Source organism: Narcine bancroftii, chromosome 7, assembly GCF_036971445.1.
Source record: "Narcine bancroftii isolate sNarBan1 chromosome 7, sNarBan1.hap1, whole genome shotgun sequence".
In the NCBI taxonomy this organism is placed as follows: Eukaryota; Metazoa; Chordata; class Chondrichthyes; order Torpediniformes; family Narcinidae; genus Narcine; species Narcine bancroftii.
This window is the reverse complement of record NC_091475.1, coordinates 58,637,898-58,658,937: the sequence shown is the minus strand read 5'-3', so window position 1 is coordinate 58,658,937 and position 21,040 is coordinate 58,637,898. Positions and strand designations below refer to the sequence as shown.

The 21,040-nt window shown below is 38.9% G+C and overlaps 1 long non-coding RNA gene across 1 annotated transcript; it reads left to right on the top strand.

Moving 5' to 3' along the window:
* Positions 1–737: 737 nt before the first annotated feature.
* On the top strand, positions 738–20,363 carry LOC138739858 (uncharacterized). The gene is made up of 3 exons (XR_011342487.1): positions 738–789; positions 1,253–1,319; positions 19,439–20,363. It is a non-coding gene; the product is annotated as an uncharacterized lncRNA (long non-coding RNA).
* Positions 20,364–21,040: the final 677 nt, after the last annotated feature.

Sequence of the window (21,040 nt, the reverse complement as noted above, 5' to 3'; positions counted from 1 at the left end):
TGGATCACGTTAAAAACAGCAATTCATACATATGGCTGCTTTTCATCGACTACAATTCAGCCTTCAATACCATTATTCCCTCAGTGCTGGTCAAGAAGTTACAAACTCTAGGCCTCTGTACCCCCTCTGCAACTCGATCCTTGACTTTCTCATTGGAAGACAACAGTATGAATAGGAAACAATGTCTCCTCCTCACTGCTCTTCTTGTTATACCATTGCCGTCTACAAGTTTGCCGATGATGCCACAATTGACAAATGGTCATGAGGAACCATACAGGAGGGAGATAGATCAGATTATTGAATGGTGTAACTACAATAACCTAATGCTCAACATCAGCAAAACCAAGGAGACGATTGTGGACTTCAAGAGGCAGTCAGCAGAACACAACCCAGTTTTTATCGAGTGCTCAGTATTGGAGAGGGTCAAGAACTTCAAATTCCTGGGTGTTAACATGTCTGAGGATCTGTCCTGGAGCCTCATGTTGATGCAATCACAAAGATAGCTTGCCAGCAGCTGTACTTTGGAGATTTGTTATGTCACCAAAGACTCTTGTAAACTTCTACAGGTGTACTGTAGAGAGCATTCTGGCCGTTTGCATCACTGCCTGGTTTGAAGGCACCAACTCTCAGGACAATAATAAACTCCAGAAGGTTGTTAACTTGGCCTGTGACATCACAGACACCGGAATTCACTCCATCGAGGTGATATTTTAAAAAAACAGCCTCTATCCTCAAAGATCCCTACCACCCAGGCCATGACTTCTTCACTCTGCTACCATCGAGAAAAAGGTACAAGAGCCTAAAGAAAAGCACACCGTGGCACAAGGACAGCTTCTTCCCTGCTGCCATCAGATTCCTGAATAATCAATGAACCAAAGACACTGCCTTACTTATAATTTTTATTTTTTTCTTTATTTATAGTAATGTTGTAAGATGCTGCCAGAACACACCAAATTTCATGACTTGTCCATGACAATAAATTCTGATTCTGATAAACCTTGGGTTCAATTCACTCTGACTTTCCCCAAGCATTTATAGAAATTACAGGGGAACATTATAGTAAACACAAAATGAAGGTGTGTGAACCTTGAAAAAGTTTCACACAGACCCCTGCCAAAAATGTGTAGCGAACAAGCCATTGAACTCTTTCTTGTATCCCTTCACTTCTGCTAGCATTACAAAGGGTTAAATAAAAAAGTTGCTGTATGTTTAATTAGTTCTGCTGCATTTTCTGCTGTTTGTTTTCTTGTAGTATGGACTGGCTTTAACATTGGCAGAATCAGCAGGGTCTTCCTGGGATAGAAGTCACTTCAGACTGAGTAAGTGGCTATCAGCATTTGGGATGCTGGATGGAGGATAAAGAGGCATTTTCAGATCCATTGTATCTATCTCCAGTGGTTATGTACAACTGCAGTGGTTCTACGGTAATATGGATAAATGGATACAGGATGGCCTGAGGTTAAATTTTAATTTGACGACTTGGCCAGAGAGGCCCAGATAAATTTGAAAATTAGGCAGGAGATTCTGGATGAGATTGATGAGATAACAAATGTGTTATTGTATCCGAAACATGGTAAATATTTTGACAGCTGTACGCAGCACTAACCAATTGACTGAGTATTGAAGCATGGCTAGTTGAGAGAGATATGGTCTGTATGGAATATATAAAAAGCAGGACAATAACTATGGGAGAAAAAGGTTGGAATGAAATTGAGAAAGCGTATAAAAGAATGGAAGGAACAGAAAGAACATCAAAAATCTTAAGAATGAAGCTGGAAGGAAAAATATAGAGGGATAGCATTATGTGTAAAGGAGGGTGCACCCAAAGACTGGGAGGTCTTGCAGGCTGAGGGAGAGTTGCAGAAAAATCAGGAGAAAAATCGGAGAGAGGATGAGAGCAGAGCGATGCGCCAGATGGCCAACAAACACAAGGTGATAAAAGAAGGCCCTGGTGACCCAATGTCCGGGATGGCGACCCTATTCTTGCAGAATGAGGATGATGAGGGATAGGAAGATTCTTTATGGGTAAGAGCACCCCCTTATGTACCCCAGCAGCCACAAACCACACTGCCACCACCAGCCCCCGTATCTCTCTAGTTATGGGGAAGAAGGAGGAGGAACATCTAAACGAGGTTTCAGACTCAGCTTTGGTGCAGAATTGTTGCTCATTTTGGAAAGAGAAATTCGAAGAAGTTTTCCTCTCACCTTCTGGGCTCCTCGAGCACTTTTGTTTGTGTAATGATACTGGGCAGGGTGTGAGGAAGAAGGGGTTAAAAAACACCTGGAACTGAATGTATGATCAGCAGTAAATTGAAACCTGCCCTTCTCAAGAACTTCATTCGTAATGGAATGAAGCTCCTCTTTTACAAACCCCTCACCTTGTATGGATGGCCTCTGGTATTTGGTTACTGCTGCTCCAGGAAAAGGCGCTGGCTGTCCACTTTATCTGTGCCTCTCATAATCTTGTTGACCTCTATTAAGTCACCTCTTATCCTTCTTCATGGCAAAGAGAAAAACCTTAGTTCTGTTTACCTTGCCTCATAAGACATGTTCTCCAATCCAGGCAACATCTTGATAAATCTCTTCTGCAATCTCTAGGAATGCAATGTATCTGACGCAAAGATGAGATCTGCTTACTGGCACTTTGTAGATTTAAATTGGGAAACACAGATCACAGGTCGGCAGTCATTTCAAGGTAAAAGCCAATTCATGCGGTGGCTTTACAGATTTAAAGTGATTCCTAAGAATTGTTGTAAATAGCCCACGATGTTCCCGACAGAAATAAAAATCAAATGGGTTTTGTTAACTATATCAGATTAACTCAAAACAAGTATGGGGTGCAAAAGCAGGACTTGTTTTCCCCGTGCTATTAAATTTTGATTCCTGAGGAAAGCGTGAACTGGATGGAGGGAAATGCGAACATCACAAGATCCTATACTGTTGTATGAGGAACTCAGACAGCACTGGCCCCAGTCAGTTGATGAAATAATATCCTGCTTACAGTGCTAGCTGATAGTTAATAGCGACCTATTGCCTGGACAAATGGCACCTTACAGCGGCGATTCTTTGTGAGCAGCTCTCACGGGAATTATCAAATATTCCTGTTCCGAACTACTAAATCTCAAACACAAACCCAGAAACATAAAATCACACTCACCTGATAATATGGATGTCATACAATCACTGGCAGACCTCAGAATTGGCAGAATCAGCAATCTCTGTTGGGACGTGGGACCTTTAAACAACTAGAGCTCACACCACAGGAGTTTTAAACAGTCAGTGATCAGACCATTCAAACTTCGCGGGAGTTGCAAACAGCAGTCACTCAGTACATATAAACATTATGGAGGATTTAAAGGGAGAGCGCACGATTCATTTAAACACTGTAGGAACTACCAACAGTGGACCTACGGGCCAGGTAAAGAAGACCCAACCATTTGGACAAAGAGGGAACTGCAGGTTAAGCTGAGATGCCAGGCCTTGAGGCTTCCGCTCCCTGCCATCCTCCTGGCCAATGTACAATCCTTGGAGAACAAACTTGAACTCCAAGCTAAACTTCAACATTCGAGAGTCATTAAGGAGTGCTGCATGACGTCCTTTACAGAAACATGGCTAAACACAGAAATTCCAGGCACAGCACTTCAGGCAAGGGCTACATCCTCCACTGCACAGATTGAATATTGCTGTCTAGAAAAAATAGGGGAGGCGGCATCATGGTTCACAGACGTGACGGTTATGTACCAGTCCTACTTCCCCAACCTGGAATATCTGGCTATCAAGAATCGTCCATTGTACCTGCTGAGGGAGTTCACTGCATTGTAGTGTACATTCAGCCCCAGGCTAACATCAGGCTGGCATTGGAGGGACTGAACACTGATTAACAGCCATGAGACAGCACTTCCTTCCTGATACCTTCCCGATCATTGTAGGGGACTTCAATCAGTCAATTCTGAAGAAGTCTCTACAAACTACTATCAACACCTCACATGTGAGACCAGGGAAACGAACACATTCGACCACTACTACACCACCATGAAGAACAGGTAATGAGCCAAACCATGACCACACTTCGGCAAGTCTGATCACCTGGCTGTATGTGTACAAGCAGAAACGGAAGACCACAGCACTAGTGGTTGAAGGAGGTGGATGAGCACCTGCAGGACTGCTTTGAATTGGTGGACTAGAACATATTCAAGAACTCATCCATAGACTTGAATGAATATGCCACAGGTGTCACCGACTTCATCAAGACCTGTGTGGATGAGTGGGTGCCCACGTGCAAATACCAGGTCTTCCCCAACCAGAATCTCTGAATGAATCAGAGAATCTGCAACCTGCTGAAGGTGAGAACAAGGATGTTTAAGGCCAGGGATCGGGATCTTTACAAGAAGTCCAGGTATGAACTGTGGAAGGCCATCTCTGAAGCAAAGTCGCAATTCCAGAGGAAGCTAGGGACAGAGACAGATACATGCCAACTATGGCAGGAAGTGCAGGCCATTACAGCCTACAAAGTGAGGGAAAACACTTTAGATGCCTGTTATGCTTCATTACCCGATGAGCTGAACATTTTCTCTGCTCCCTTTGAGAAGAAGAACCAAATGGTGCCTACTAGAATCCATGAAAAGGCTGAGGATAGCTAAATGAGAATGGCACGTCAGTACTTATTTATGCGTGTCCCTGATGTATGTTGAAATGATGAATTTATCTCCCTGTTGGACCTGGTCCCATATACTGACCTACAGTATTCAAGGTGTTCCTATGGTAGTGATACCCTTTAACAATACAGAACCTTTAGCATGGGAATACCATTCCAACTGGACTCTGAAGCTTTCAACTAGATTGGCGGAGGGGGGGGGGGGTGTGAAGAAGCAAACGAAGAGGTGGTTGGCACTTAAGCAGGGACATCTTGTAGGGAGTTTGTGTGGAAGGACAGGCAGACAAGGCAAAACTGCAGCCATGGGGAGCAACAGGGACACAGAGTCAAAAGTAATAAATAATGGGTTATAAGTTTTATATTCAAATACACACAGCACAAGCTATAAAGTGGATGACCTTGTAGTCCACTACAGATTGTCATGTATTATGTTGTGGCCATCACAGAGTAGTGGCTAAAGGATGGATGTCATTGGAGCTGAATGATCAAAAGTACTGCAAAGATAGGCAGGAAAACAGAGAAGACAGTGTGACTATTGGTAAGGAACAACATTAAATCATTGGAAAGAGGTGATAGGATCAGATGATCTAGAATCATTACGGGTTAAGTTAGGGGGAAGGGTAAAAAACAATTGTTGGCTGGGATATGCAGACCTCCATGTAGTAGGCCAGGACATGGACAACAAACTACAGCAATAGATCTAAAAGGCAGCAGAAGTACAATGTTATGGTAGTTGTGAGGAATTTTATACATGCAAGTGGATTGGGAAAACCAGGTTGGGACTGGATCTCGAGAGAGAATTTGTAGAAAGCCTACAAGATGGTTATGTAGAAGCAGCTTGTTGATGAGCCCACGAGGGGATCAGCTGTGTTGGATTGGTGACCACAGCTGATGAGTGAGCTTAGAGTAAAGGAACCGTATGGAGACAGTGATCACAACGTGATGTCAATTTGAGATGTAACAAGGAGAAACTAAAGTCAGATGTGTCAGTTTTTTTCAGTAGAGTTAATGGAATTACAGTGGCATGAGAGAGGAAGCACTAGTGGTGAAAATGGTAGAGCAGCAATGGATGGAGATTCTGTAAGAAATTGGGGAAGGTGCAGGATTTAAAAAAAAATTGGAATGGAAAAATATCATGAATATGTCTGACAAGGGAATTTAAAGCTAAAGGGAAAGCAAAGGAGATGTATTCAAGGGAGCAAAGGTTAATGGGAAGATAGAGGAATGGGAAGTTTTTAAAAAAACTTTTATAGAAGATAACTGCAAAGATAAAGTTTGAAGGCAGGCTAGTGTTACAAGCCCAGAGGGCCCATAAACCCAGCAGCAATAGATATTCACCAACACAAAGGGTTACTTAAACAAAAGTTGCTTTTAATTATCTTTAAACATGAAAACAGAATCACACTTTAACTTAACTATTGACTTACTTAACCTAACTTACCCCCTTCTAATTCTAAGCGCACGTGTATGTAACATGTGTATATGTTCAGAAAAGCTCTTTGGTTCATGTCCAATCTCACTTCTCATTCCTCCAAGTTCAATGATTGCAGGAAATTCTGATACTGTGCACAGAATTTAACATTGATGAAGTTCACCAGGCTTTGAAGCTCGAAAGGTAAATGATTACCGCTCAGGAAGGTTCTTTTCGGTTTTCAGAGAGAGATTTGTTGTTCCAGGACATCCACAACTGATGTACTTCCATCAGTTTCTTGCTGATTAAACTTGCCCCTTCAGGGTTCTCCAGATGATAACATCTTTCTTTCAGGTCACCACCAAGTTCCTTTTTGTTTCTCTTACTCCAAGTGAAACATTAGACAACCAGTCCTCTCCTCTGCATGAACTACAAGGGCTTTGACCAGGCCATCTTCCAAAATGGTATTCCAAGCTTTCCAGCTTGTCCTATTTCAGTCCCAGCTGCTATTACCAACTGCAACTCTGTGTCTCTCTCACTCTCTCTGAGAGAAAGCCTGTTTGACTCTCTCTGCTTGCAATATCACATGACCCTCTTAGAACAACAAGTTCTCTTCCAGACAATCTGTGGCTCCTGCAAGATCTTTCATCTGTTGCCTTTTGTAGACAACAATCCATGTGTGAAGTCTCTTGAGCACTCTTCAAAGCTCTTGCAAAAGCTGTGGAGCCATTATCTCTAGCATGGGGCAGAGCTCCAGTATTTCAAATAAGATCTGTTTTAAAGTGTTCGTATGTAATTTACTCTAACAAACCTTTCCCAATTTATCTCCCAAAAACATATCTATATACTCTGATATTATTGATTACTAGTTCTACATCATCTCTCACCTATTATTCATCATATAATTAAAGAAGCTTTATCTATCCTCTTTGATATTATTGACTAGTGTGACAAGGAGGATAGAAAAAGCTTCTTTAATTATATGATGAATAAAAGGTGAGAGACTATATAGGACCAGTAGAAATGAGGTCAGAGAAATAACAATAGGGAGATTCTTTTTTTTTGATTCATTCATGTCTTAACCCAGTGGTTTTCAACCTTTTTTTCTTTCACTCACATCCTACTTTATTTTATCCCAATGCCAATGGTGCTCTGTGATTTGAAAAGGATTGCTTAAGGCGGTATGTGAATGGGAAGAGAAGGTTGTGAATCATTGCTGTAGACCCAATTGTGACTAAAATATTTTGGTTGAAAAAAATTGTCACTTGACCATTTTCTGTCACATAGGTATGATTAAAACAGTGGTTTTCAAACTTTTTCCTTCCACCCACATACCACCTTAACCACAGAGCACCTATTGCATAGGGATTACTTAAAGTAATGTACACACAATGTCAGTGGAAAGAAAAAAGGTTGAGAACCACAGTCTTAAGGCTAACTTGTTTTAAGTGATTATTTTGACAGATAATAGTTTAGGTTCATTTTGCTTTGCTTTTTTTCTTTAATTAAAGTATAGAAGGGGAAAATAAACTATATTCTCACATTCATGTTAGTTATCATGAAATGATAAAAGAAGGGAATGTGAAAGAATAAATTTTATGAATATGCTTAAAGGGTTAATGTATTAACTGAGAAAATACAGTAGTCGCCTGTAAGGTGGTTGAAATATAATTGCCTTTCCAATCTGACCTTCTCTGTGCTGTAGTAAGATAATAACAGATACCATATGTCAATAAACCTTCGGTTCAAGGCACTCTAACTTTCACAGACATTTGTAGACATTAAAGCATAACATGTTATGGTAAACACAAAGTGCAGGAGTGTGAAATTTGTAAAAGTCTCAAGCAGACCCCTGCCCAAAATGTGTATATGTATTCCGATGCTTTGAGTGTGGGACCAGTGTAGAGAACGAGTCACTGATCTCTTTCTTGAATCACCTCACTCCCGCTAGTGTTAAAAAAATGTTAAATAAAGTAGCTGCTATACATTTAATTGGTTCTGCTATGTCATCTGCTGTTTGTTTGCTTACAGCGCAGGCTGACTTTAACAAGTGTGGTTAAATAGATTGGCATAGACATGATGGGCAAAAGGCCTGATTATGTGCTGTACAACTTTCTGACTATGAGAGATTTGTAAGATGTAGATGTGAGATAAAGGCAATTTGCAGCACTAATTGTACAATTCTCGGGGAATTTTACTTTGAACTTGACTTTGCCAGTGGGGGGTAGGGGAGGTCAGCATATACTTTCCGACCTTGCACCCACATCCAGAAGGCTGCATCCATGTCATTGGCTCAGTCAGTAAGGATGGTCCTGCTGAGCTGCATGTCCTTTCTGAGGCCTGAAACATGATCATTGTTCATCTACCACAGGTATTTAGAAATCTCCAACTAGTTTTGACGAGATCTTTGCCTGATCTTTGGAATAGCAAGCAGCAACATTTTGTAATATTTAGCAGCTGCCCTTTGTTGACTAGAGGAACCTGTCAAAATATTGCTGCAGTTGGTGCTGTGTGGATGGAAGAAGAACGTTTATAACATGATGACATGCATTTCAGACTAAATCTTCCATGAGTCAAATTAGCCTGGGTTATTTGTGAATTATGACTTCATTGCTTTTTTCCATCACTTTCTTCAACGTCATTGTCACTTTCTGATTTGTTTAATTGATATTTAAACTAATTTAGTTGAAATTAATGTCTAATCTACTGTGCCAGCAGTCCATTTGCACAACATAATTAATTAAAGGCTGTCATTGAATATTCTAAGATTCTCATCTTCAGGGAATGCTGCCGTCGGAGAGCAGAAGCAATCGTCGGAATCCACACAACTCACCTCATGCTCGGTTCTTGCTGCTGCCATCAGGAAAGAGGTTGAGGTGCCACAAGACTTGCACCCCCAGGTTCAGGGACAGCTGCTCCCTCTCCACCATCAGACTCCTCAACAACAAACTCAATCAGGGACTCATTTATCGATTCTTACCTTGCACTATATTGATTATTTTTATTCTCTCTGCATTGTGCAGTCAGTTTGTTTATATCAGTGGTTCTCAACCTTTTTCTTTCCACTCACATCCCCCTTTAAGTAATCCCTATGCTATCGGTGCTCTGTGATGAGTAAGTGATTGCTTAAAGGGAGATGTGGGTGGAAAGAATAAGTTTGAAAACCACTGTTTTAATCATACCCAAATGACTCATTATGTGCCCGGTTTCATAACTCCAAAGGAAATGGGCCAGTGACAGTTTTTCTCAAGCAAAATATTCCAGTCACAATTGGGTCTAGAGCAGTGATTCTGAACCTTCCCTTCCCACGCACATCCTACCTTAGGCAATCCCTTAATAATCACAGAGCCCCGACGACACAGTTGTTTTTGTACTTCTAATAAATGGTAATTTTGCTTCATCCTCAGCAATAAGTTTCTCGGGGTTGAATGTGATGACCTGTATCTGAAACCTGAATCAAAACCTGAAATCTGAAATCCAGATTTATACTATGAATTTTTGGTGATAATGTGAAGACCAGTACTGTTCGCTTTTCACTTAAGATTTTACAAATTGGAAGCAACGTCTCCTCCTCACTGATTATCAATGCTTGGCGAACCCCAAGGATGTGTGCTTAGCCCACTGCTCTACTCATTATACACCCACGACTGTGTGGCCAGGCACAATTCCAATGCTATCTACAAGTTTGCTGATGACATCACAATTTTCGGCAGAAACATAAACAGCAATGAGGAAGTGTACAGGAGGGAGAGAGATCAGCTCGTTGAATGGTATCACAACAACCACCTTGTGCTCAATGTTAGTAAAACCAAGGAGATGGTTGTGGACCTCAGCATTAAGTCAGGGGAACATGACACAGTCCTCTTTGAGGGCTGAGTAGTGTAAAGTATCAAGAACTTTAAATTCCTGGGTGTCAACATCTCCAAGGATCTGTCCTGGATGTTGATGCAATCATGAAGAAGGCTCGCCAGTAGCTATATTTTGTGAAGTGCTTGAGAAGATTTCACCGAAGACTCTCGAAAACCTCTCCAGGTATACGGTGGAGAGCATTCTGGCTGGTTGCATCATTGACTGGCATTGAGCCGCCAAATCTCAGGACAAGAAAAAACTCCAGAGGGATGTTAACTTAGCCTACGACATCACAGGCACCGGACCATTGCATCAAGGACATCTATATGAGGTGGTGTCTTAAAAAATCAACATCTACCCTCAAAGACTCCCACCACCTAGGCCATGAACTCTTCATTCTGGTACCATCGGGGAAAAGGTACAGGAGCCTAAAGATGAGCACTCAGTATAAGGACAGCTTCTTCCCCACTGCCATTATATTCCTGAATAATCAATGAACCTAAGATACTGCCTTACTTTTCGTGCACTACAATTTTTATATTTTTAATATATTTGTGTTGTAAGATGGTTCATAATATGAACATTTGTACTGTGATGCTGACTCAAAACAACGTATTTCATGAGTTGTCCTGATTCTGATTCTGAGGTACTCATCAATTTAATCTTACATTTGCATGAGTAATTTTTCTTCTAAGGTTTTTGATACTTCTCAAGAAAGAAGAAAGCATATTAAGAACAAGAATTGATGAAAAATCTAAGCAGGTCAGGCAGTATCTGTGAGGAGAAGAAATAATATTTCAAGTCAATGACCCAACATCAGAACTGAAATGCTAATCCTGTTTCTCTGCCTGAGCTGTTGAGTATGAACAGCAATTTCTGTTTATCTTGCTCCTTTTCCCTTGGGGTGTCAGAGGATGAAGGGTGACCTGATAGAGGTGGATAAGATGATGAGAGATACTGATTGAGTGGATGAATAGAGGCTTTTTTCCCATGGCAAAAATGGTTAACACAATGGGGCATAGCCTTAAACACTTGAGTGTAAATTCAGTGACGATGTAAGATGTACATTTTTCACACAGAGTGATGGTGAAGGAATGCACTGTCAGCACCGATGGTGGAGGCAAGTACAATAGGTCCTTTTAAGAGATTATGTATAGAACTGAGAAAGTTAGCGGTTGGGTAAGTTGGTAATCAGGTTGGCATCACACTTTGGGCCACAGGGGCAAAGGGCTGTGGATTTCATTCCATGTTTTCATTTCAAATTTCCTTTTTTTTTGCTTTTTGAGAAAGTTGATTATTTTGCCAGAACAAATGTTGCTTCCAACAAATAAAACATACTTTTAACTTTTTGGAAAAAAAACTCATTGGGGCCAAATAAATTTTATATATTTAAGTTTAGATCATCAAATTGAAAAAGTACTAATGATCACCAAACAATGAGAATAAATTGCAAATAGTGAAACAATGAATTTTAATACTGAGCAAAACATATCAATTGTTAAAGGTGCCAGACAAATCAAGAATCCTCTCAGTGCCAGTGGAAGTTATAAAAAACAATAAGTTAGCAAAATATGTATCGGCATAATTAGTGCTTGAACACAAAATACTTAGGCCATTGTAAAATGGGCTGCATAATCATTTTTTATTAACTTTGCTCCTTGTTTCCTAGACAAGTAAATCTAATATTATTTTAATACCAGCCGCAGATCAAATATCAATATATATGCATATTTTCCGGTTAAAGTATTACTTTCTTTCTGAGTAGGCAAGTTCATATTCCCTGCTGTGTGGATGGAAAGGTCAATGCTGTTAATGTATGATTATTTTGACTAATAAACATGTGCTATCCACTCGTAATGCTCCTTTCACATTGCTCTCCACAATTTGTGCAGATAAAGATATTCATTATATTAAAATCTAGCTCCAGTCACTGCATTAGAATGAATTGCAATTTGCTGAAATATGGATGTTCCTGAATCCAATTAAAACAATACAAGAACATAAAATTGCAATCAATCGAGCTTTAAAAAAATCTTCTAAAGCAATTTTGTTAGAGCAACAAATGAAAAAGTCAATATCATTCCAAGATGAGTAACTTTATTTCTTCCCTCATTTGGATTGAAAGTTAACAAGTAGCCGTTTTTAAAAAAAATCCTTCAATCATAGCGTCTGCAGATTTTCTTGCGTCAGTCATTTAAAAAAAAGATCAATTTACTGGGCCTGGTTGAGAGTTCAAGCTGTTGTACATCTGTTAATACAAAGTTCATTGTGCTTTATTCCCTTGTTATTACGCTAACTTGCGTATTAACTGCTAGATTGTGTCAATCCTCTACTGGGTAGCTTAACAGAGTGCCAATGTGAAAACAGGGAGATCTGTCCCAGAAAGCAGAGGTCACCTTTTTGATTTGACATTCAAATTGTACACCTTGTTGGGCAGTTATTTATCTGCACTGACAGAATTTAATTCATTAGGGGAAAGAAGGAATAAAGATATGCTCTAACGGAAAGAAGTTAAAAAAAATGTTTGTGAATATCGCCTAAATGATTTTTAATGGGACATTATATGTGAAGCATTAAATAGTATTTCTCTCTTTATATCTTCAGTTTTTATTTCTCAACATGCCCCCTCAAATTTCTTGATTTTACCTCTGAATACCCTTCATTTATTTGTGTTGTTAATATTTTATTCTTGGCCTATCTTTCATTTTGCTTAAATATGTGACATGTTCCCATATTTTCATGCAAAAAATAGCATCTGCTATTCATCATCGAGCTTTAAATTGAATGCATTTGGTAGTTGTATTGCAGACCTGATTATTTGCTCATCATCCACATCTTTCAAAACTCTTGCTGAACCTAAAATTTCCAATTTTTTGTACTATTCAAACCATAATTTTGTTGATCAGTAAATGTAACTTCAAAACAATGAATTATTGCCAGGCTGCTGCTCTTTGACTTCAGCATGATCATAACTCAGAGCCAGGAGGATAAACTCTCCTCAGTGGGAATCGACACCCCTCTTTGCAACTGGATTCTGAATCTCTTCACCTAAACCCCACAGTCTGTCTGGGTTTACAGCAAAACCCCAAGCTCCATCATGATGAACACTGGTGCACCTCAGGGCTGAGTGCTCAGCCCACTACTGATCACGCTGCTGATTCGGTTCAAATCAAATTTGCAGTATCTCATTACTAAAAGGAGGATGAAAGGCTTGTAAAATGGTGCGAGAGTAACTACCTGAGCCTCAACATGGACAAAGCAAAGGAGAAGACTGTGGACTTCAGAAGGATGAAAGATGACCATTCTCCATTACACGTCAACGGATCCATCATGAGAGAGTTCCTTGGTGTGCATTTCAGGGATGACCCATCCTGGACTCACAACACTTCCTCGTTGGTGAGGAAGTCCCAGACATGTCATAAGAGGCTGAGGAGTGCAAGGCTATCAGGCCCCTGTGAAAGTTAGTTCTTTTGAGCTATCCAGAAATGACAGTTATTAAGAAAAAGCATCAATGATTTTGTCTTTATTAAAAACACCAGTCCTAGTTTCAAAACAGGGGGTAGAGAAAGCCACACATTTACTGGGCAGCTCACCTTCCAGACAGACCAATAAACTAATCATCTAATTGGCTAAGGTCATTTGAATTGATCACTTCAGCCATTTCCTGGGCACACAATCCTCAAGCAGGCTCACAGAAGGGATAATAGCTTTTATCCATGAAGTGCTAAATGGCTCAGTCAATTGAGTCGAGCTGTCAATGAGCGAGCCCATTCATAAATATTTTCCCATGTTTATACAGCTGATTAAGCTTTACAGCCGTCAGCCTCGATTTGACTTGTCAATGATCATAGGGCCTAAACATCAACTGTAAAGGCGCCAGCAGAGTTTTGTTCCAATCCTACCTCTGTTAGAAACTTTCTTTTGTGACTGTTGACGGCTTAATGTTATTATGAGTCTGATCAATTGCATGTGCTAATTAAAGACGAAATCTCAGGTCGACAGAAGGTAGATGTTACAGTGTATTGGAACTGATCCTTCCAGACCTTTACTAATTTCATATATGAGAAATTATTTCCATTCATTATGACTTGTAGTTGTGAATAAATGATTGACTTTAACCATTTCTTTGTCTTATGAAAAGGGCAATGCCAGGTGTTAAACCAAAATGTGTAACCCTGAATTCAAAAAGATACCTATCAGATTTGTGTGCCCAAAAATGTTTTAAATACTGCCCTGTTTCCCGGTGTTCTTCGAATAAGATTTGATATTTACAAAGGTGACATTGTCAACCTGACATCAAGCCTACTTAAAGGATACATTGGGAAACAAACTGAGATTACCAGAAGGAAGCAGCTTTGAATATGTGATTACAGGCACAATGATAATAAAAAGATTTATAACGAACATGTACATCAAGCTGCAAGAGAAGGAAAGTGATGAAATAAGCTATAAACCCAAACAAAAGTTGGAAAAAGATTTAAACATAAAGATAAAAAATGAATCATGGGAAAAGTTATGTTCTGGAACTACGAAGAATATAATAAACACAAGGTTATGCATGATACAGTATAATTGGTTACACAGGTTATATATCACGCCCCAAAAGTTAAATAAATGGGATCCAACATTATCAGATAGATGTTTTCAATGTAAGAAGGAAATGGGAACAACCGTACAATTTTGGCATGTGAGAAAGTGAAAACATTTTGGGAAGATCTAAATCAGGTATTAAATAAAATCACAAAAAACAACATACCAAAAAATCCAGAGATCTTTCTTCTAAGTAATATAAGAAGTAAAGAATTAGGCCTCAAACTGAATGAAGCGCAAAAAAAGATTTATTATGATAGCCTTAGCTGTAGTAAAAAAATGTATAATATCAACTTGGAAATCAGAAGAGAGCCTGAGAGTACAGCAATGGTACATGGAAATGAATAAATGTATTCCATTGGAAAAAATAACATATAATTTAAAAGATCAAGTCACATTATTTGAGCAAATTTTGGAACATGGAACACAACAGAGAGAGCTTGCCTCGGACCTCCACCCCCTAAAATGATAAGTAGACTAAATGAACTGACCCAGTGTGTAAAAGTAGATGAAACATTTTTCTTGTTATTTTCATTATGTGATGCCATTGTTTAATGGTTTTATTGTATTGTATATGTTGAATGTTTATTGGTTTTGGAGGGGGTGGGAAGGGGGGGAGGGAAGGTGGGGGGGGAAGGGGAGAAAATGCCACTGTGTATATTTAAGAGGGAAATGTTTGTATGTATTTTGGTTGATATGGTTCACAGTGTGAAAAATAAAAAAAAATTTAAAAAAAATGAAAAAAAAAAATCCCTCATTCCCGCTAGCATGACTTAGTAAATGTGTTTTGTATGCTTTGTGGTTCTGTGTGTATATTTCTGTTTTTGACAGTTGGGTTTGACTTGACAAAACTTTACAGGAGTACAATTGGGAGTGTCCTGAGTGGCTGCATTATTGTGTGGTATGGTAGCTGCAAAGCATCAGAGTGGAAGCCTACACAGAGCTCCAGGGCTCTTCTTAGAGCTTGTGATGCTGCCTTCAGGACACGTGATAGGATGACACTAAGATCAGACAGGGCTCAACTCTCCCATGCAATCCGGAAGGCAAAGTGGGGGTACAACCAGAAGATACAGACACCTGTGTGACATGGGGTGACACGAGACACATGTGGCAAGGGATCAAGACAAGTCAACTTTGTGAGTTAAAGGCAATGATGTCAACCTTCCGGACAGACTGAACACCGATGTGCAGAACAGGATGATGCCAATGAAAGCTTCATGCCCCCTAATGAAGGGGCCTTCTGCATAGCCGTGGCTGAGGTGAGGAGATCCCTAGCCAAGGTGAATCCAAACAAGGTGGTGGGACCAGACAACATACCTCATCACATCCTGAAGGACTGCATTGACCAAATGATGGAGGTCTTCACGGACATCTTCAACACCTTACTGCATCAGTCTATCATTTCCACAGGGTTCGAGATAGACACCATCCTCCCAGTACCCAAAGGGGTGACAATAACAGGCCTCAATGACTATCTCCCTGTGGTACTGACCTCCACCATTATAGAATGTTTCAAATTTCTTGTGATGGGAGATATCAAAGCACACCTTCCAGGGATGCTGGACCCATTTAATGTGCCTATTGAAAAAAAAACACTCCACAGATGGTGTTATGGCCTTGTCGTTTCACTCCATCCTGATCCACCTGGAGAACCATGCCTCATATGCCAGGCTGTTGCTCATTGATTTCAGCTCAATGTTTAATACGATTATTTCCCAGAGACTGATTGAGAAGCTGTCCTCGCTGGGACTCTGTGTCTGCATTTTGGACTTAGTGGAAAGACCACAGTCTGTCCTATTTGGTAGCAGAACGTAGAGCACTATCATGTTGAGCATGGGCACAACTCAGGGCTGTGGGCTCAGCTCATTTCTGTTCATGTTACTGACCAATAATTGCATCATCGGATCCAGCTCCAAAAAAATCATCAAGTTTACTGATGACACAGTCGTCAGCCTCATCAGCAACAACAATGAGTCGCACTAAGGAGAAGTGGTGGAAAATCTCATTAAATGGCATGAGAGTTACAACCTGAATCTTAACATGAAGGAGATGATCGTGAACTTAAGGAGGACCATGAATGACCACCCTCCATTACACATAAACAACTCTGGAGCAGAGAGAGAGCAAAGCACCAAGTTCCTTGGAGTTCACTTAACTAATGACTGATCGTGAACACTCAATATCTCCTCACTTGTCAAGAAGGCGCTTCATGAGAAGACTGAAGCAGGCAAGGCTACCAGTCACCATTATGTTAACCTTTCATAAGAGCTCTATCAAGAAGATCTTGGCTGACTGCAGTTCCCGCAGAGAAATGGATAGGAGGTAAATACACAGTAACAGAGAGGGATCAATGGAGTCTCACTGCCCTCCCCCCCCCCCCCCACCCCATCGACATGATCTACCGGAATCGTGGTCTGAAGAAGGTGTGCAAAATCATTGAGGACCTCTTCCACCTGTACACAGCATCTTTCAGCTGCTCCTGTGGGAAAAAGATACAGGAGGATCAGAGCCAGCACCACCAGGCTGAGGAACATTTTCTTCCCATGGGCAGTGAGAATGATGAACAATCTCTCATATTCATGAAATAATATTTCCTTATTTATTTGTATAGATGAATATTTGTGCTGCAGATATATATATATATATATATATATATATATATATATGCGTGTATATATATATATATATATATATATATATATGTGTGTGTGTGTGTGCCATGTCTGGTTTGTACTGAGGACGAGAAAACACTATTTCATCACGTTGAATTTGTATAATCAGATGACAATAAACTTGACTTCACTTGACTTGATAAAGCAGCCGAGGGGATCACTGGGGTCTCACTTTCCTCTATCGATGATATTTACCTGAACTGTTATCCAAATAGAGCTCAAAGAATTATAGAAGACCTTTTCCATCCAGCACACAGTATCTTTAACCCATTACCATCAAGAAGAAAGGTACAGGAGTATCTAAATCAGGACTGCCAGATGGAGAATAGTTTCTTCCCACAGGCAGTGAGAGTGATGAACAGTATCCTCTAAGTGCAAAAATCATCCCTAATATTTATATATATTTTTTCTGATTATTTTTTGCGATCATTATGTACAGTGCTTTGTCTGCTTTTATGTGTGCATCATGATCTGGATACACATTGTCTAGTCGAGTGTTTTACATGCAGCCAGATGATAATAAATAAACATGAAATTGAGCTCAGTTGCCATTGAATCAAGTGCTACTACTGGTAACATGTAACTGTATGCACCTTTCTTTCAATATTTTTGTTAGTTTCATCATAAAAATCTTACATATGTACATGAGAATAAAATAGAATATTAAGAAATCTTATAGAATAATACAGGTGGTATTCTAACCTATTTTACATTATAAAGAAGTGGGAAAAGCACACTAACCTACTATATTGTTTATTTAACCCCACACTACAGAAACTATTGGCTTAGCACGGACAGACCACTTCAGATAACAAAATAAAATGTTACCAGTGGGGTTGTAAACCAGAAAATAGTTAATCGTACAAATTTTGAAAATATTTGAGAAAAAAAATACGCATAAAGAAACAAAGTTAAGATAATTTCATTCATGGAACATCTAATGTTTTTTTTCCAAAGTAGATATGCCATCGTATCGGACAACCATTGAGGGTGAGTGGAAGGGACAGCATCTTTCCACCTCATCATTGTGTGATAATGGAGGCGATGGCAACTACATGGGATTGTGAAACAGTTAATATCAAACATGTTGGCCCACTTATTCCAAAGAGAGCAAGGAAAGGATTTAGGGTCAATTTAATATTAAGAAGTAAACAAAAGTTACGAAATACCCCTTCCCAAAAACTGGAAAGAGAAGGACATAACCAGAACATATGATACAGTGAACCTTCACATTTAGAAGAGAGATTAGATTAGAATTTAGCCAATTAGACTTTGGAATTGAGGGCATGGTACTATGTTAATGAATGTCTAGCACAAAGAGAAGATGAATGTACTCATTTTAGAATAGAAATCCATGTAGTTTCAGAAAATAGCTGTTGAAACTCCTGTTCGCATAGTTTTTAAAAAGATTTTGTCTAAGGAACTGTCTTTAGAATTTAGAAGTAATTCAGAAAGGCCAGATACCACCCCTTTAAAATTAGGTTGAATATTATAAGTCATCCCTATCAGAGTAGGTTACAGGTCTTCAGGGAGCTTCGAAATTAAGAATTCAAAAAGCTCCTACCCTGTGAACAATGATAAAAGTGGTGTCTAGTTATCATAAATTTGTTGGATAATTGTTCAAAAGATGCAAGATTTTGGTCAGTAAAAATATCTAAAAAAGATTGGATACCTAAATTTGACTAATGATGGAAACTGATATCTTGAACTGATAGAAAATAAAAACAAAGGAAATACCTAAAATTCGACTAATTACTAAGAATCTATGGTACCAAAAATGTACCCTAAATTGAAAGCAGATTTTCAATATATCAGTAGTTTTGGGGCCAGAAAAGGTAAAGGTGGTCCAAGTATTGAAAGATGAGAATACTTTTCGGTAGATTTAATTTCTAAATTAATCCACCTTGAAGCACCTAAATTTTCCTTAGCATTAGGTTATGCCAAGCCCCCATTCTTTTTAATATTCTAAAGAAAACCTTTTTTGAGATGGGGAGGGAGGTGCTTGTTTTTCCATGTGAAAGAAGTTATAATAGAATCCAAAGAATCAAAACAGGATTTGGGAACAAAAAGAGGTACAGCTTGAAAAATATATAAAAAACTTAGGAAGAACATTGATCTTGACAATATTCACATGTACAATTAATGTCATCAAAACATGTGTCAAGGATTCCTTAACATGACTAATTAAGGTAAAAAAAATGTTCTTTAATCAAATTATTGGATTTGTTGGATAGTTAAATTGTTTTTTTGCTATTTTAAAAGGAGTAGAGAAATCTGAAGAGCAGGAAGTACCCAAGATGAACAGCTCACTCTTCTGAAAATTCAATTTATATCCTGAAAATTTCCCAAATTGATGAAGAAGAGATAAAATAGATGGAATCGATCGGTCAGGATTCGATATCTACAACAAAAGATAATTTCTATAGAGAGATGCCTTATGAACACTTCCAGCTCTTGTGATTCCTGAAATATCAGCCATCTGCCAAAAAGCCACAGCTAGAAGTTCTAAAGCCAAATTAAATAATAATGGACAAATGACATCCCTGTCTGGTACCACGATACAACTTAAAAGGTTTAGATTGAAGGTGTAGGAGATAAAAATAACAGTTTAATCCAATTTATGAATTGGGGACACAATTTGAATTTCTTCAGTACACTGAATAAATATTCCCATTCAACCCTATCAAAAGCTTTTTTAGCATCTAAGGAAATAATACATTCAGAGGATGAAACTGTGGGAGAGCAAAGAATGTTGAACAAATGACAAATATTAAATTGTAATGTCCCTTAATAAACCCAGTTTGATCCTCAGAGATAATTAAAGGTATGATATTCTCTAATCTATGAGCTAAAATCTTAGACAGGATCTTTGTATCAATATTTAAGAAGGAGATTGGTCATTAGGAGAAACAGTCGAATGGGTCTTTATACTGTTTAGCAATAAGAGAAAATGTGGCTTCATAAAAAGTTTCTGGCAACTTCCCAGTAACTAAGAATTGAGTAAAAATAGAATGTAAATAAGGTATCAATAAATGGGAAAATGATTTTTAAAACTCTGCTGAGAAACTGTTGGGACAAGTGACCTTATTGGACTCCAATGAGTTAATAGCTACTGTAATCTCCTGTTCAGAGATAAATTGTTACAACTTCAATTTATTCTCTGAAGAAACTGACGGAATAGTCAGATTATCGAAGAATTGTTGTAAAGAGTTTTGATCTTTAATTGAATCTGAACTGTATAACAGAATAAAATTGAGAAAAAGTGTCATTTATTTCAAAATAATCATTTGTAATCTTACCATTGTCCTTACAAATCTCAGTGATAAGCCTATTGGCTGTATGATTTTTAATTTGACTAGCTAAAAGTTTACCTGCCTTATCACCTTGCACATAGAACTTAATCTTTAAAAGTTGTGTCTGTATTGGGTTAGTTTTAAATTTGACCCTTCTTTTGAAAAGCTCAGGTTTCAGAGTTAAAGCATATTTTTGATCAAAACACTTCATCTGTTTGGCCAAGTTATCTCTCTCAAGATTAGCCTTCTTTTTAATGTCAGCCTAAAATGAAATTTTCCGACCTCTGATATAAGCTTTTAAAGCATCCCAAATTACAGTACGCATCTCTAAAAAATGATTTTGTCTTCTCCTTCATTTGAGACAACTCTGAGTCCTCCAAAATCAACATATTGGCGCAATAGATAACTCATATTTGAACATATTTTGCCGACTGAAACAGTTCTGAGATTGTGTTCACTTCCATTTTTTTGGCCAAAGCAGTGCTACAGAACTGCTTTGAAACAATGGATTGTAGCTGTTTTAACAGGGATGCAGCCACCTCCAATGGTCATGTAAACATTAAGGAATACA